Genomic DNA, 16,508 nt, shown 5'->3' with positions numbered 1-16,508 from the left:
ATATGTGGGAGAATAATAAGTGGTTGATGTTTATTTCCACACCATAGATTGAAAATCACCCTTTTTCAAATGAAGTACCTGGTTGATAGATTATTTTATTTTCTGTTTTGTTTCTATAAATTTAGCACGCTGCTAGTGACCAAATTGGGCAAGTGCACATTTTTTTTTTTATTCTGAATCATTTTTTGTGTACAAAAACGTGGTAAATTGAGCTCCAGCCCTGGGAACCACACATATTTCCAACAATCTTTGCATGAACAGATGGCTTTTTAGTTACCTGAATTATTCATTTAAAGTTTCACATAAAACTGGTTTCTCTGCCTGTATCTGACATAGCTAATCTTATATTTGTGCTGCCACACAACATTCACCTCTCAGTGCCCTGTCATTCCATGGAAACAGCCTGTTTACATACACATTCTCTGACCTCCCTCAAGTGATTCACAATACAGTAGTTTCCTGTTATAGTGCTCTCAAGGGGACCTAACAGAATTGAGCGTGATAACCGCACAGTGCTATAACTGACTGAATGCATGTGCAACATGTGCAACGCACATGTACCTCTATGTAGGCCCACACATATAGATATGTGTATTTACACGTATGTCGTGAATTTCGTTTACATGCACATGTATTGGCAGATGTATCTACTGTAATTTTTGGAGTATATGCCTTGTATCCGTTTATCTCGACATTTTCGTAGCACTGATTAAAAAAAACAAAACAAAATTGTCTTCATAAAACCGCCATAGGTCCTCATGAATGCTACATCGCGGCACACGCACTGTATCTACACCCCCCCGCAACATCCTGACTACTACTGCTTACCCATTCATGGACAGTCCAATCGCTGACTTTTCTTACTGACCATGTGACCAAAGAAAGTGCTATGTCATAAGAAAACTCACGTTAAAACAGATCCGACATGTCGCGCCGAGCACGATCGTTGAAAAAACAAGATTTGCTACACGAAGATACATGTACAATTAAACAGCTGGTTTTATTTATCGGTAGAAAGAAACCTTAAGGTAACTAAAACCTACTTGTAGTATCTCAATGTTGATTATTGAATCCCAAACTACACCATGAGAATAAATAAAAAGTGCAAAAATAATCACTACAATGTCGCCACAGCAAAGCCATGCGGCCACGGCTCACCATGGTGAGCACGTGCTGTACGATCACACTGCATGGACAGCCAGCCCATGGCTCTGTGCGTGTCTGCACTCTTTATGATCCCTAAACTACTGGTGTCCAGGAGTGACTGGCCAATCGTGGCAGCCTGCGATGCAGTTTCATGGGTTGATTTCCAAACAATATGATTTTCCAAGGTAAAGAGCGCTGTAACCGCAATCATTTTACATGCCTTATATGGTTCTAGGGCCGAAAATCGTGAGCGTTATATCCCAAAAAGCATTGTAAACGGAAGCACTATAACTACATTAAAATGTACACAGTGAATGGGCGTGCAGTTGGGGAAATAAGAATTGAGCATTATATTGGTAAGAGCGTTATATCAGAGAGCACTGTAACAGGAATCTACTGTATCAAGCAGGACCATTGTCAGGTCTTTTTCATCCCAATCCCAGGAGGCTAAACTGGACATGTTAGCCATTGTCCAGTGATCTTCATACAGGTGGTATTTTCACTCTTGCAGCCAGGGGCTAGTGACAGTCAACCCACATGATTTATGACAGCTGGGACATTTCCATAGATGGTTCAAACATTTTTTTTCGTAAACATAATTACGTATGGTATTAGCCAAAATTCCATCAAAGATAATTGAACAAATGCTGGAACAGAAACTGCTGTAAATTAAAAGCATATTTTGTACAAATGAGGGTTTGATTTATGACACCAAATCAAGAACTTGCTTTTGAAAAAATGAATGTGAAAACATTATGTGACATTGAGTGGAAAATGTTATGTTTTTCAGTGTCTATGTAAGTCTGAAAGAAGCATTATCGCCTTTAGTACACTAGATCTGGGTCGCTGTGCAACCCCTGTTTCTTGAAAAAGGCGAGGCAGAGAGAAAAAAGGTGGACACGCATACACAAATATTATTTGAAAAGTCGAGTGAATTGCATGCCATGATTTGAAAACAAGTCATTTTAAGCAGGCATGTGCAACACTTTTTTATAAAAAATAATTCACCTCTGAAGTAATGTTATTTTGCCCTTAAAAGGTAGGACAAGACTTTTGGTATGATATAAATTTTTTTTTCAGACCTTTTCATGATTTTGTGTTCTCATGCTGGGTGCCAATCAGTCAGAGTCTTGTTTTTCCTCTCATTTACGCAAATCAATCAGCCATTTACTCAGTTATTCTGTGTATGCAATAATACTCCATGGGTGAGATGAGCAAACTTGTAGTGTGGGTTGGATCCACTACACCCAGACAGCATCCCCCACGTACACACACACACACATACACAGCTGCGAGGGACATGTACTCATTATAACAGTTATTTGTTTTGCTTGTTTTGTTTGAAGTACATTGAATAGGAAGAAGATTTCAATTAAAAACTAGAAGGTAGTGGTTGTTACAGCAACAACCACAGAGCTGTTTTGGATTTCAAGTTGTTTACTTTTATAGGGAAAACTAAAATTTTAAAAAGATTAATAAAAAAAATTAGAAGATGATATTTAAGTCAATGGGCTGAATTAATTATTGAAAAATCAATAAGAAATCAGACAATGATGTCATCATGACATTATATAATAGAATAATTTTTGTATCAGGGTCTTTTTCGGCTGTAAATTTGACAATGTCACGATCAGACATCGCGAAGTTACAATACTGGTGGCTTGAAAAAATGTACAAAATCATATATGCATATGCAAAAACACATGCAGACAAATTGCAAAGTTTATGTCATGTGATTTACGTTTAAACTGAAAGATTTTTATGAAATATTGCTTAATATTTTGACTCTTGGGTATATTTGTAATGGAACAAAAGGGAAAATTTAGTCTGATTTCTCTTCCGTTCTGCTACTGATTCTTGGTTGAAATTGAGGACTGCTCACTCATTAAGTTTGATAATAGTGTATAGAAAAACAAGAGTACAAACCCTATGGCAAAAAATTAAATATTCAAAATTCAATAATAAATCACGTGATGACATGATCATGGCAATTTTTCCTAACCCTCTCTAACTGTTGGGCTAAGAATCTTGACCTAACATCCATCGAGTCAAGTCGAGAACAGTGTGGAAGTCTGACTATTGAAAAACGTGTACAAAACCTGTGGGGAAATTAAATATTCAAAATTCAATAATAAATCATGTGATGATGTTGCCATGACGAATTTCTTCTAGGACCATCCTTGTCTGAAGGTCTGCTATGTTTGAACAAATATATAAACCTACCAAAATTGACTAGGGGAAGAAAACGTGTACAAACCCTATGGGGACAGAGTCTGAAAAAAAAAAACAAGAAAAAGAAACTAGAGCTTATCTGTCTGTTGGCCAACAGAATAGATGGCTTTTTCGCTTTTTGAAATTTCACCAATTATTTCACAGCATAAACCTTTTGGTGGAATGATTTGATCTTGTCCTTAAAGGTTCCAGTTTGGAACCCAATCAGACATGCACTTCAAGAGACATAGCGCTTGGGAGAGTGCCCCTTTATTGTGACATGACATGATTATCTGATGACGTCATCATCACATGAGGTAAATATTTGCCTGAAGTACTTCCTTTTTAAGATATCTGCAAAAGTTTGAACCCAAGTTGACATATACTGCAGGAGATATAGTTTTATGATATATTATGATGACGTCATCATAACATGAGGTCAATATTCATCTAAATCACTTCCCTTTCAAGATATATGCAATGTTTTAACCCAATCAGACATGTACAATACAAAACATTATTTTTATCGCGGAAAGAGCACAGTTACAGATTAAAACATTTTGTCTCTTTTGGAGTTCCATACAGTGTGATCTGTTCTATGCACCATGTGCTTGAAGATTTGCCATTTCCTTAGTGTATGCCCTACGCACTGTGCCCTGCCTATGTTATGGGTAGATATTGTGCATCCACGCACACAAGAGCCAATGAACAGCACGGGAATAGGATTTTTTGAGTTTGCAATTATTGTAAGGGGGGTTGTCATCAGCGATTCATCTGTGTGAAAAATTACACCAGTCATGCACTTCATGCAGTTGACTTCAATGTTTTAGCTATCATCTAATGGACAATTCAGGCATCTGTTACAGTTGATTTTTTTACCAAAGTTTGAAGAATGAAATGACTTTATTGTAACTTTCAGTCTGATGAAGTCATCAGCCCCAAATTTCACACCAGTTTTAACTGGGTAAAGATCATCACCCGCATCAATTTTCAGGCAATGCGAACAATCTTTGCCACAGACATCTGCTCAAACTTTATTTTTCAGAATTTTCAACCTGTAGCAAGAGGGCGCTTGAAAATTACGTGACGTCATCAGTAGATGATTTGAAGAAAAATGTGTCCAAGAGACTAACACCATTGAAAACAACTTGATACTTATTACCACTTTTAAATAATAAGCTCACTTTTGGTTTCAACCGGAAGTAAGGGTCACATGATTTGACCCACACAAGATGAATTGGAGACCAAATTATACTCTGCCACTTGCTGCAAACAGAATTTTGCGGAAGGCCGCAGTTGATTTTATATGGATTTTTACAACATTAACACAATATTATATTCCGATATTCCAAATTTAATAATAAATCCCTTGATGATGTCATTGTGACGTAATTATTTTAGTATTATCTTATCATCGAGGTCGTTCTTTAGTGTAACTTTGATGATGATCGAAGATAGCCGAGAAACCAAACTGATGCCTCAAAAACCATTTGAGTCCATCCTTGATGCAACTATAATGAAAAAAGCACAATATCTTTTAAGGGTTGCACATTCCATCCTGATCAAACACGCATCCAATGGATAACTTTTAATGGCACGTGACCTGTCACGTAATGTCATCATCATCACATGAGATCAATATTGCTGTAAAATACTTCGTTTTCCAGTTACATGCAAAGTTACAGCACGATTGGACGTGTACTTCAGGAGATAAAGAACTTTTAAGATGGTACCTATAGTGTCACGTCACTTGTCACGTGATATCATCTCATGAGGTCACTTTTTCTAGAACATTTCGCTTTAAAGTTACATACAAAGTTTCAACACAATCGGACATGTACTTTAAAAGTTATAGTACTTTAAAGATTGTGCCTTTAATGTCATGTGACATGTCACATGATGTATCACAACAACATTGCACTAGTTCTGAGACCCCTGTTTGCTTCACGATCTTCCTTGAGTGTAAGTTCCATGCATATATAATATTGTTAAGTTGGAATAATAAACCTTAAAATCTGTGCGCAAAGTCAATGGAGGACAAAACGTGTACAAAGTCCAAGGGCAAATATTAATTATTCAATTATTAGGCATATTTCAAATCAAATAACACAGCGTAAAGTACCCGATTTCTATTTCGATCTTATACTAATCTTGAGCCAAAGTAAAGGACTACTCGTTCACATGTGTTAAATAGAAAAACGTGTACAAAACCTATGGGGAAATATTAAATATTCAAAAATCAATATAAAATAAGGTGATGACGTCATCCCTCTTTATAAATCTTGCATCAGGGTCTTTGTTGGCTAACACCTTGGGAACGATCAAACATTGCAAACTGACCAAAATTGTGGCTCTAAAACATGTACAAAGTCAATGGGCTAGAAACACTTGTGCAGGAAAACTGCTCCTTGAATTTCATGTCACATGATTTTTGTCTAAACTGGAAAAAATTGTGAAATATTATTTGATAATCTGACTCTTGAGTATATTTGCAATCAAATGGAAGGGAAATTTAGTCTGATTTCTCTTTCATTCTGGTTGTAATTCTCGGTCAAAGTTGAGGACTGCTCAAGCATTATCCTCAACAATTGTGTGTACAAACCCTATGGCAAAAAATCGAAGCTCAGGTACAGTCTTAACGTTGTTGTGCAACAGCGCCACCTGGGGTTCAATATAGGACAGTTTGTTGAAAATTGAAACCCCCGGTGGGTGTAACCGTAATTCTGCAATAGCACCCTCATGGCCAGGTATAGGACAGTCCAAAAACTGCATGCAATCTTTGTACAAAGTCATGGGAAAAATTAATTATTCAAAATCAATAATAAATAACTAATTAAGATATCATTGTGAATTTCTTCTAGGACCCTCCTTGATGATTGTTCAACTATCTGCCAAGTTTGAAGTCTGTCTGATTTTCCTAACTGACGAAAGGCTATGTCCGAAGGAAATTGACTGAATAAGGAGAAGAAAAAAAAAAGAACAGAACAAAAGCAATAGCCGTTTCGGCTGATTGCCGATACAGCAAAAAAAACAGAACAAAAACAATGCCTTTTTCGCAAAATGCAAACAAGCCAACAAGAGCTTTTCTGCCTGTTGGCTTTTCCGCTTTTGTTTTCAGTCAAAATATTGAAATCGCTTCACTATATGACTTAATAGTTATGACACGTATTTGTCAAACAAACCTGAAATGAAGGACCTTAATTTACCCTATCACTTGATGTAAAGAGCAAGAAGAGGGATTGCACAAAATGGTAGATGTTTTGAAAAGTACTATCTGGCCAGAGATTAACACCTTTGAAAGCAAGTTCATGCATGTATGTATCACCGATTTTGAATGTTAAGCCACTTCTGGTTTCGACAAAAAGAAGGGTCATGTGAGTTTATGTACACATGATGAAATGAATATTTGAATTTTACTACAACTTAAGCACAAACACTAAATCAGGGGAAGTCACGGTTGATTTTATGTGGATTTTCAATCATTAAAATTCAACTTTCTTTAACTGATTGTAGTTGGACACCTGATGACGTCATCATGACATCATTATTTGAGGACCTTAAGGTCCTTCTTTAGTGTAACTTTGAGTTGGATCCAATATTGCGAATTGCCCCCAAAAAGGTCTTTTGAAACTGTTCCAAGTCAATGTGGAAAATAAAAAAATTCAAAATTTAATAATAAAAAAAAAGATGCCGTCATCATGACATCTGTGAAACAGATTAAACATTGCTTTTAAGTCTTCCCATGGTGTAACTTTGATGAGAACACATCACTGCCATGTAACTAAAATGCCCCTTGAAATGTGCGTACAAAATGAATGGGGCAAAATAAATATTATGAATTACATAGTAAATCCCAAGATGATGTCATCATGACGTAATGCTTGGCGGCAGAGCTTTGCTACAGGGTCTTTCTGTATTCTACAAGATATCTGCAAAGTTTCAACCAGTTGGGACATGTATGTCAGAAGATATAGGGCTTCATGCCACATGAGGTCAACTAATGTCTAATACTTTCCTTCCTAGATACCTGGACGGTTTCAGCCGAATTGGACATGTAGTTCAGGAGATACAAGGCTTTGAATTTCGCACCTAAAATGCATATAAAGTCAGTCATATCGATAATACTGCCCTAGACTGACTGTTGAAAAAAAGATGTACAAAACCTATGGGAAAAATAGAATATTCAAAAATCACTTTTGAAAAAAAGGTGACGTCATAATGATGTCATGAAATTGGCGTAATTTTTGTATCAGGGTCTTTGTTGTCTGTAATTTTGATGACAAATGAAGGTTGCTAAAGTAGCAAAATGGTGCCTTATAAACATGTACAAAATCAGAGGGCTTGAAGCCCCTATTTAGAACAACTTCACCTTTAAATTCAAGTCACTTGATTTGCAATTAAACTGATATATTACTTGATACTCTGAATCTTGGATGCATATAAAATGCATATAAAGTCAGTCATATCGATAATACTGCCCTAGACTGACTGTTGAAAAAAAGATGTACAAAACCTATGGGAAAAATAGAATATTCAAAAATCACTTTTGAAAAAAAGGTGACGTTATAATGATGTCATGAAATTGACGTAATTTTTGTATCAGGGTCTTTGTTGTCTGTAATTTTGATGACAATTGAAGGTTGCTAAAGTAGCAAAATGGTGCCTTATAAACATGTACAAAATCAGAGGGCTTGAAGCCCCTATTTAGAACAACTGCACCTTTAAATTCAAGTCACTTGATTCGCAATTAAACTGATATATTACTTGATACTCTGAATCTTGGAAATAATTCAAAGGGAATACAAGTCTACATTCAAAAGAATGCCTTTTCCACAACTTGCGGAAAAGCCCCCCCCCCATAGAAGTAATGGCATTTTTGCAAAATTGCAAAAAAGCCCCCCAAAAGATAAAAAAAATTAGCAAAAGCTGTTTCGCCGAAGCAGCTAAAAAAAAAATAACGAAAACGAGCTGTTTCCCCAAAATGCTGAAACAGCTAAAAAAGAAAAAAAATAGGGCTGTGAAGAATGTACCTTGAATGCCACGTGACTAGTCACATGATGAAGTCCTTGTGCATTTCAAGAGATGCAGCGCTTGGAAGAGTACACCTTAAATGTCACAAGACATGATCGTCTGATGACATCATCACATGACATCAATTTCACGTATAACACTTCCCTTTCAAGATATATGCAAGGCTTGAACCCAATCGGACTTATATTTCAGGAGATATAGAGTTTTAATGGTGCATCTTTAATGTCACGTGACTCGTTGGCTGATGACAATGTCATCACATGAGTTCAATCTCCGTTTCTAAACCTTCCTTCCAATCTGTAAGTTTTCAACCCAATCAGACATGCCTAATACAAAATACAATACAAAACATTGTTATTGTTTTAAAAATTCAAAATTTAATAATAAATAACTTGATGACGTCATTATTTTAATATTATCTTTGCATCAAGGTCTTTCCTTGGTCTAACTTTGATGACATTTGAACTCAAATTTCGTCTTGAAAATGTGTCCAAAGTCAAGGGGCTGAAATAAATATTAAAAAATCAATAGTAAATCACATGATGGCATCACCGTGACGTCTTTTACGTGCATAAGGGTCCTTTATTGGTACATGTTTTATGAAGATCCAATGTTGGAAAAGCACAAAAGGTGTGTGTAGAATAATCGTGCACAAGACAAATGGGCTTTTGAGCAGAAAAAGAACAACAAGCACAAAAAAAAGAACAGAAGTAATGCCGTTTTTGCAAAGTTGCAAAAAAAGCCTAAAACGGAAGACAAAAAACTTTAACAAAAACAAGAGCTGTTTCGCCTAAATGCCGAAATAGCTCATGATGGTGCATGTAGTCATAGTAACTGATGATTGGCTTGCAAAAACCTGGCCAGTCGGACTTGAGGTTGTCACCGGGAGCCAACCCTATAGAGATTGTGCATGGCAGCCATCTTTCTGGTAGCTGCTTTTGTTGCAGAAAGATAGCACAAAAGTTTTACTTGTGTATCCTTGTGGAACAAAAGCTCTTTCATAAAATGGCTGCCATGCAGCACAACCTATATACACTACTGTGTTAAAACTATTTCTCTAACTTGAGACCTACCTCATGATACGTTTACCAGCTTCAAATGCATCCATGATACATGTAAGTACATGAACTACCTAGGAAGCAGAGGTTATATTACCATACCTTTTACATATTCGTGATCTGGAAGTGAACTCTATCTCCATTTCTCATCATGTGTCATTAGCTATTTTTGCTGTTTACCAAGGGTGCACACAAGGATCTCTGCACAAGTCAAATATGCTGGCATACCATAGGTTTTCACTGTCAATTTTGGCAAGTGAGCAGCCAATTTAACCTCCATACCGTTCTGTTTGGGCGAAATTGAATGCAGCTGTGAAACGGTCATATGATTTCATTTTAAGACAAGGCAAAAGTACTGTTGCATCATTCAATTTAAAAAAGTGTTCACCCAAATTAACAACACAACCAAAAAGCATTCAGTTTTGCGCAAGTGCTTTTTCTAGTTATGTGTCTGGTCATTTGTTTTCCTTGTTGGGTAGTATAATGTTTGCAATTTAAAAAACACTCTTCAAGTTTTTTCTTTACAAAGTTAATTGTATAAATACCATTCTCTTATGGGCACAAGAGACACTTTGCTGATGTTCTCCAAAGAAAACCTTTCACTACAGTTTTAGATATACGTTATTTCTAGAAATGACAGATTGAAGCTCAAGGAAGATGGAAACAACATAGATAAAAATAAGAATCCAGGATAAATAGAGAGCATAAAGAAACCCATAACAGCATGGGAAACAGAATGTTTCATAAATGCAATCACGGAAACAAAATAGGAGTTCTTTGATTTATGATATAAAGACCCCCAAAAATGGATACAAAGAAAACAATGACTAATAGGTCCAAAATCTACAGATTTGACTGACAAAAGTTGTCGATTTCAGTCAATTGTTACTTTTAGGTGTGTTTTGTTTTGTTATCAACAATTCTTTATATTGCTCTTATTTGAATTTTAAATTTGCAAAGTTAATGCCTCTTTATGAAATTGAAATAAAGAAATCCCCAAAAATGTCCAGTCGAACTAGCGTTGCTCAATTGAGTGAGAATACAGGTGATTCACAGAAACTGCACCTCCAAGAATTTGCAACGCGTTGGCCAAATGCAATGTGCAAAATCTGTCTACCCTTTCTAAATGCACATTGGATGAACAGATTTTGCGCATTTTGTGAATCGCCTGTATTGTGCATCGTAAAAAAGAACGGCGCTATCCTAAATGGAACACACTGCTAAAAAATCCAAATGACTTAAAATGAAATTGAATACTTTAATTCAAAATTTGAAACACTAAAAACTTTAGTGGAAAAAATGGCTCTAATTCGAAAGCACAACAAATAATATTGGCTGCTCTTTTGCCAAAATTGACCGTGAAAACCTTTGTCAGTGGAACTGTAACATGTACACTGCACATGAACAGACATTCTGCCTTTCTTTTGTTCCTGATACTTTAATGGCAGTTGAATGTGTTGTGAGGTGTGTAAAACAAATGGTTTATATCAGGTGGTTCACCAGTTTGTCAACTGCCAGTTTACCTTGAATGGAAATCAGAGGGGGTGTGCTTTTACAATTAAAGACCAACTCCAACGATGTTGATTTTTCTCATATTGAATCCTTTTCAGAAGAACCAAGTCTAATAAAACTGGCACATATCAATATTTCCCTTGCAACACACATTTTTGTGTTAATAAAACACAGTTTTTGTACCTATTTTTCCTTGGAGTCCAGTCAGCAGTTGTAAAAATGGACATGTCGTCTAATGAATATTGATTTCTTGGATGTACCTGCGTGGAGAGGAAATTCCACAGCGCCCGCACTATATGCATCCATAGCACGCATAGCTGCGGACGACAGCATGAACATGAAGAGTGCTCTCATTCTTCGGAAACTCTAAGAATTTCAATCCCGGGTCTTTCGCAGAATTTACAGTACACCCACCAATACACACGATTTGGGCATTATTGTAAGTCATGAAGAAAGGAGCACAAACTCTTGACTGAAAAGAGATTATGCGGCACTGTAGAACCTGCTCACAGATCGATCCCTGCATGTGGTGCATGCAAATGTAGCTCCATTTTCATGTATATGTACTTTCGTAGCGCAACCAGTCGGGCCATGGATACCATTTTCAATGTTTTCTCCGGTATTGCATCATACAAATTTAGTTTCTCAACAGTGCCACCGGCAGTTAGATTGTGGAAATTTTTCATAAAACTCAAAGACAACGTTCAAAAGTTTCGGCAAAATTTAAAAAAAAAAAAGACGCAATACAGGCATGATGTGGTACTGAATATATGATTTATTAAACACTAAATGCAATAAGAGTTTATTTTCAACACTTAAAACAGGTGGAGTTCATCTTTAAAGCTAGGATTTTGATTGAACTTGTTGTGTGTGCACACATGTAAAAGTGCATTTGGCATAGGATGTGTTGCATAGCACATGCAACCAATATCTGTTGAAATATGCAGCCTGTGTGTGTGCACCAGGTTTGGTGACTTCAGCTCACAGTGGAAAAGGCCCCCCACCAAAAGTTTTTCGTCTCGGGTCAACATGCGCGTTGCTTTCAAACATGTGCGTCAGTCTTTTTTTTTTCTCTGTTAGAGCTGAAACATCACCCTCTATTTCCACACTGCCACAACTTTTTTGTTGATTCGTTCGTCAGGCTGATGGCCTTGCACAGATTTTAGTGAAGGAAATATGTCACAAGAGGTCACAGCTAATCTCACTTAGAGCATTGTGGGTAAATATCTACCAGGCACACAAGTGCGCTCAATGCGTTACACAAACAGTGGTTATCAGTTTGATATTTTTTCTTGTTTCTCATTGCTGAAAATATACTATACTTATATACTATTTGTTAACCAAATTGATCAAGGTAACCGATTATTATTTGAAATATATTACCAAAAGACGTGATCAGTGATACTTAGTGAGAAGATAAATTATACCAAATTATACTGTGATTGTACCAAGGCTGTTTTTTATCATCTAGCCAACACTTTGCCCATGTCAAAGCATTGCCATCGGCCGACCCAAAAATTTAAATAACATTTTGCTCTCAGGAAGTGATAACCTCATAGTCACAAGTCGTGCACAATGTAGCCAATCACAGTGCAAAGCCATCAGCCCTTCCCAACACACTGTCCGGGTGCGGGGAAACAAGCAAATTTTGCGGGCAGCTTGATCTTTGACTTAAGGTGATAGATCCTGACAAGATTGATGTTGGACAATGAAAGCAGACTATGGATACTAAGTTGATTGTTGTCGGCTTATAATCATATAATAAAGCTGGTCTAGTTGCATGACTCGATAACACCTGTCTGCAGTTGCGGTAGCATCAGTCTGACCAGTGACAAACTGTGTTTTCGGGGATCGAGACCTAAGTCAAGTTTAAGGTGGATAGCATGTTATATTGGTGAATTACCATTTTGAGAAAATGCTTACCATGCTAAGGGAGTTTTGTTACTTTTTCATTAATAAAAACTGGAAGTGGGAATGTGATGACATGCCATCATATGAATTTCTATATTTTAAGTGTACGTGTACTTTCCAGTGAATAGAATGCAGCTGGTAATGGTGCTGCAAATGTTGATGAGGAGCATGTAGATGATGTTGATGACAATACTGGTTTAAAAACATGAAGTTGATACAGATTTTCTGCGTAGAAAGATCACTACATGTGACGACACCACACTTTTTTTTCATCACGACCAACAGAGAGCAGTATAGGCCATTTTAACCACTTCGGACCGGGGCATTTTTCAACGTTGAGGATGCTGGGCCGGCATGACTATCATTTTTTCCGTTTTCAAAATCCTTGAACAATTCATCATTCCATTTAACAGTCGTTTATAGCCGCACGGAGTAATCTTCAGGCACTACTCTAAGTTGACAGCTGACCTTTATTGACGCCCGAATATTTCAGCCAGGCCTGCAGCCTTGTAAACAGAGCCTAGATTGTGCGGTGTTATACAGCTGTCTTTTGTTCACGAACCTGGCTCAGTGCACTGCTGACCTATTTTCAATAGGGGCCAGATTAGCATGCAGCGGTGCTGTGTGGCTCATCGCTGCGGTGGTGGAGAGCTTTTGTCCCCGGTGGTAATCCGCTTGCTCTAAATACCCCAAACCCTGGTATACGGTTTCTAAATAACGCTGGATTATCACCACTTTTGAGAGCGAAAAATGCCGGTCATGCCCAGCAGCCTGGTCTTTTGTTCGGAGTACGATCTTTTGTTACAGGGCCCTGTTTCCTTTGTCCGAGTTCGGAGACCCCGGCCACACATATAAACCATACGGCTCCGATCCCGGAGTCCCCGGCTGGTAGTGGTTAACCTCTGCTACTAATAATGAAGCCAGAAGGCAAATTTGCCTCTACAGCAATCAAAGGCAATGAGGTCAACGAAAAACTTTGCAAGAATTTGAAAAATGAGTTTATACATATGGTATGGTTAGTGACTGAACAGGTTCAGAGGTACATTTTTCTTGCTTTAGCATTTTTGGCTTTTTGCCATTTTGCGAAAAAAAACATTCTTTTTTTTTTTTTTTAATTTCTTCCGTTTCCTTCTTCTGCTCAAAAGGCCATTTGTTTTGTGCACGGTTTTTCTGTTCACGACTTTAGTGCTTTTGCAACTTTGGATCTTCATCAAACTTGTACCAATGAAGGACCCTTATGCACAGATGGTCCTAGAACAATGACGTCATGATGACGTCATCACGCAATTTATTATTGATTTTTCCATATTTATTTCAGCCCATTGACTTTGAACATGTTTTCAAGGCAACATTTTGATTGTTCAGCAAGATTCAAATGTTATCAAAGTTACACCAAGGAAAAACCTAAAAGCAAACATAATACTCAAATAATTACGTCACAATGACATCATCAAATGATTTTTTTTTTTGAATATTTAAATGTTACATTAATTATTTTAAAATCCATATAAAATCAACCGTGGCTTCCTGCAACATACTGATTGTGGCAAATGCCAAGGTAAAAATGGGTCTTCATTTTATCTCATGTGGTCAAATCATGTGACCCTTCCTTCCAGTTGAAACTGGAAGTGGGCTTATTGTTTAAAGGTGGCAACTTGCTTTCAACGGTGTTAGTCGGTGGGGTATAGATTCCTCAGGCTCAAATCATGTACTGGCGACGTCATGTAATTATCAAACGCCCTCTAGCGACAGGTTAAAATTTCTGAAAAATGAATTTTGAGTAGATGTCTGTGACGAAGTTTGTCGGAATTGCCTGAAAATTGACGTGTGTGATCATCTTCCCCCAGTCAAGACATGTGTGAAACTTGGGGCTGATGACATCATCAAATCGGAAGTTGTGATAAAAAGTTCTGTTATTTTTCAAAATTTGGTAAAAGATCAACCGTAAAAGATTTAAGTGTGAATTTTTCATTATATGATAGCTAAAACATTGAAGTGCATAAGTGGTGGACTTCTTCACACAGATGAAATGCCAAAGATGAAAACCCCCTTACAATATTTGTTAACTTGAAAATCCCATTTGCATACAGTGCATTGGCTGCTCTGCGTGGACGCGCATTATCTGCCTGTAACGTGTGGCAGGCAGCACACAGTGTGTAGGGCATATTCAGGACCTGGCAAAATGCTGAGTATTTCAGCCCATTGGCTTTGTACACGTTTTGAGGCATCATTTTGGTTACTAAGCTATCTTCGATTGACATCAAAGTTACACCAAGGAAAGACCTTGGAGCAAAAGGTGATACAACAACGTTATCAAGTGATTTATTATTAAATTTCAAACATTGAAATATTCTGTTAAATTAAAAAAATCCATATAAAATCAACTGTGGCTTCCCACAACATTCTTTTTGCACCAAGTGCCACAGAATAAATTGGGCCTTCAATTCATCTCATGTGGGTATTGTTTAAAAGTGGTAATAGGTAATAAGTTTTTTTCAACGGTATTAGTCTGTCGGTGTTAGTGCTGGGTTGAAACCTTGCTTATATCTTGGAAAGAAAGTGCTTTGGGCAAATATTGAGCTCATTTAGTGATGACGTCATCAAACAATACGTCAAGTGACATTAAAAGGGGCACTATTTAAAATGCTGAATCTCCTGAAGTATATGTCCAATTGCGTTCAAACCCTGCAGATATATAAAAACGGAGGTGATTGACATGAATATTGTCCTGATGTGATGATGATGTCAGCAGGTGAGAACTCACGTGACATTCAAGGGGCACAATTTAATATGCTATATCTCCTGAAGTATATATGCACAATTGGGTTCAAACATTGCAGATATCTTGGAGGGGAAGAGATTTAGACGTATATTGACCTCATGTGATGATGACGTATCAGGTCATCTATTTAAAACGCTGAATGTCCTGAAGTATATGTCCAATTGGGTGCAAACCTTGCAGATATCTTGAAAAGGAATTGATTTAAATGAATGTTCACTTCATGTGGTGATGACGTCATTAAGTGACAAATCATGTGACATTAAAGGTGCATCCTTTCAAGTACTATATCTCCTGAAGTGCAGGGGTCGAAATTAATCCTTTTTTTTCAGCAGGAGCAGTACTTCAAAATTTTCACTGGTCCTGCTGAAAGTTTGTTGGTCCCATACCATAACCGCACACGCAGCCGCTTGAGCAATCCTTGTTACGGCGCAGGCTGCGACAAATTGTTGTGTTTTTTTTTGCCCAATGGGGCAGGCCATGCCATAAATTTGCTTGCTCAAACAGGATCAATACCTGCCCATGATTTCTCGGAATCCATGATAATTATGGTTATTTAACTTAGGCCTACTGCAATACACGAAGTCTTTTATTAGGCCCAGAAACAGTTGTGCTATGCCTAAATCAAAAAAAATAGTGTCAGTAGGTCAGAAATTGTTTTGTTTGGGGGCATTTTTTTGTGCTGATTGAATGGCATCAATGGGGACAGCAGCTTCCAAAATTATCTCAAAAAGTTATTAATACCTGTCTTAATTTATGTAAACATTTTTACATTCGAGAATTCACAAGAAAATTATAGACAATTTACACAGTGCTACTCAGGCGATCGCGACAGCAAACTGGCCAACAATGTCCATGTA

At 37.2% G+C, this 16,508-nt stretch overlaps 1 protein-coding gene across 8 annotated transcripts in view; it reads left to right on the top strand.

The window, feature by feature from the left end:
- LOC110987750 (uncharacterized) overlaps positions 1-16,508 on the top strand; it is a 523,067-nt gene that overhangs the window by 309,266 nt on the left and 197,293 nt on the right. The window lies entirely within an intron of this gene.

This window comes from Acanthaster planci, linkage group LG06, assembly GCF_054643075.1.
Source record: "Acanthaster planci isolate LZ-2023a linkage group LG06, COTS_SCS, whole genome shotgun sequence".
Lineage (NCBI taxonomy): Eukaryota > Metazoa > Echinodermata > Asteroidea > Valvatida > Acanthasteridae > Acanthaster > Acanthaster planci.
This window is presented reverse-complemented; position numbering and strand designations above follow the sequence as displayed.